We start from the raw sequence: 2,940 nt of genomic DNA, 5'->3' as shown, positions 1-2,940 counted from the left end.
CGAAGAAACGTGCTCAACTTTTTGGCTCACCTCTGGTACTATCTTCGGTCCCAAGCTTGTCGAATCACCCCTCGAAACATAGGAAAAACCAATAACCCCTCTGTTTCGTCCAGGATGTTGCCCTACGTTGTGACTTTCAAATTGGAGATGGATGGAAAAGGGCATAGCTTCGGAGCACAACAAAGAAACACACTGGTGGACACTTAATTGAGTTTTTATTGCCTCCGAGAGGCATAATGCCTGCTCGGAGTATTAAAGTATTACTTAAATAACATACAAATCGTCTTCTCTTAAATACTATTGCACCAACAATTAAATTCCAAATCAAAAAGATGCAACAACAATTCACTACACACTTAATTTGTTTCACCGAGATTCCAACAGCCGAGTAGTTCTGCAATTTATTTTGCTGAGATTCAGTAAAACAATTGCCGAGACTCAGCTAACAAATATCATTTTGCTGAGATATCAGCTAACAAACAGATATTTTGCACATATATCAGCAAAAATAAATGCCGAGGTAATCGGCGGTTGGAGATTTTACCGAGCTAGATTAAGTGTGTATATATAAACGTAAACAATAACAATACACAATGAAGTATACACACAACTGATACAGTAGTGGGAATAGAACTGTACATTGACTTCTTGCCGCAAGATTTCACCAATACAACGTTGCTAGTGTAGCCGTGTAAAATCGATTTGTTTATTATTTTCAACCACGAAATCAGCTGTCAAAGTGTTTGACTTGACAGTGGTTTGTTTTTTATTTTCAACCAGTAAAACGCTTGTATTAGTGAAACTGCTCACTAATACTAACGGTGGTAGATAACTCTATTGTTCTGTAGGCGGGCTTCGCTACCATCGGGTCTTGGGGTTTGTATTGTTGCTGCTTACAATTTTAAATCACGTAGAGCCCGAAGCCGATGGTGTGCTTCAACATACTGCCGCCCAAAAACGAATGTTTTTAAAGATATTTTTAATAGACGAAAATCGTACCGTATGATGACGCATTGGTTCAATAACGCTGTACTTTCATGACGCTCAGGTCCAAGTGACGCTCGGGTCCAGATTACGCTTGGGTCCAAATGACACTGCGGTCCGACGGGTGGACGATTCGGTCCGAAAATACATGCTTCGAGGTTGGATGCAGGGATCCGATAAGTGAACGTTGTAGTTCGGTACGCGGACGCAAGAGCCAAAAAACAGACGCTTCGATCCGACGGGAGGACGCTTCGGTCCGACGGGAGGACGCTTCGGTCCGACGGGAGAACGCTTCGGTCCGACGGGAGGACGCTTCGGTCCCACGGGAGGATGCTTCGGTCCGACGGGAGAACGCTTCGGTCTGACGGGGGAACGCTTCGGTCCGACGGGAGGACGCAGGGGTCCGGTGAGTGGACGCAGGGATCCGGCAGGTGGACACAAGAGTCCAGTAGTGGACGCAGGGGTCCGGTTGCGGACGGTTAGGTTCGGCAGGTCGTCGCTTCGGTCCTGCAGATGAACGCAAGGGTCCGGAAAGTACACTGGGATCCAACAGGGACGTAGATGTCCAACAAATGCTCTAATAAATCGATTCAGAAGTCCGGCGAATGGATGCTAGGCATGCGACGATGAAACTGAGCAATCCGAAATGAGGATGCGAATGGCGCTGGATGAAGCAATTGCGATGGCTATTTTTTCGCTGCTCGCAATGATGATTTGCAATGGCAAAACTCGCTCTTCCGATCCATCAATGGCGATATCCAGTACGTGCAGGAATTCACACCAAATAATATCCTGGTCACGGCACCAATGTTTCGTCCAGGATGTTGCCCTACGTTGTGACTTTCAAATTGGAGATGGATGGAAAAGGGCATCCCTAATAAAAATGGTATGGTTATTTTGCTTAACGACGTGTTCGGGGTATCATCCAAACAATTTGTGGAAAAGTTCGACTATTTGGGTTATCGTTCGCTTATGGTATTTATTTATTAGGGATAGCTTCGGAGCACAACGTAGGGTTCTAACCACCGAGCTAACCACTAGACGAAACATTGTTCTGTAGGCGGGCTTCGCTACCATCGGGTCGGGGGGTTTGTATTGTTGCTGCTTACAATTTTAAATCACGTAGAGCCCGAAGCCGATGGTGTGCTTCAACACCCTCATTTTATCTGTCAAACTTTCATAGCGAATCAAAACAAACATTGCGTAGTACTAGAATTTCGACTAGAATAGGGTACGTTAATCGTTTGCTTGGGACCAATAGGCTACTAAAGTGGTGAGTCAATTTAAAATCGTTAGTTTCGTATTGATTGTTGGTTGCACCATGACGAAGTTGCAGCGTATTCGTGATTTGTCCCACGCGCAAATGTCGCAAAACGACATTTCAATAGCCGTGGGAGTGTCCCGGTGGACCGTCAAAAGGGTTTTAGACCGAGAAAAGAAAGGACAACTATCCGCGAAGGTGACCACAGGTCGTCCGAGGTCAGCTCGGATTCCGAGGGTTATCGCTACTATCAAAAGGAAGATTCAGGTGAATCCAGTGCGTTCAATAAGGAAAATGGCAAAGGAACACGGGATCAGTGACTTTACGGCATGGAAGATCGTAAAGGAAGATTGCGGGGCGAAGTCGAGGGCACGGAAAAAAACTCACATGATTATCAACCGCATCCGGGAGCTACGGGAAAAAATCCGGTAATCATGTTCACCGACGAGAGCATGTTTGAGCACAAGAACGTGTATCTGACCAAGCATCCTGCTAGCGTTATGGTGTTTGGATTGGTGGCTTCCGATGGCAAAAAATAGAATAGACCCGGTGTTCATTCCAGAAGGCGACAAGGTCAACACGGAGGTCTACATCGCGATTTTAAGTACGTATGTTCTTCCGTGGATCAAAGAACAGTACGGTCCGAAGTCCGAATGTTGTATTTCAACAAGATGGGGCTCCGTGCCACACCTCGA

Source organism: Ochlerotatus camptorhynchus, unplaced genomic scaffold (genome assembly GCF_037179485.1).
Source record: "Ochlerotatus camptorhynchus isolate MF236.1 unplaced genomic scaffold, CSIRO-AGI_Acam_v1.1 ptg000742l, whole genome shotgun sequence".
In the NCBI taxonomy this organism is placed as follows: domain Eukaryota; kingdom Metazoa; phylum Arthropoda; class Insecta; order Diptera; family Culicidae; genus Ochlerotatus; species Ochlerotatus camptorhynchus.
The sequence above is the reverse complement of the archived record's forward strand: the minus strand, read 5'-3'. Positions refer to the sequence as shown.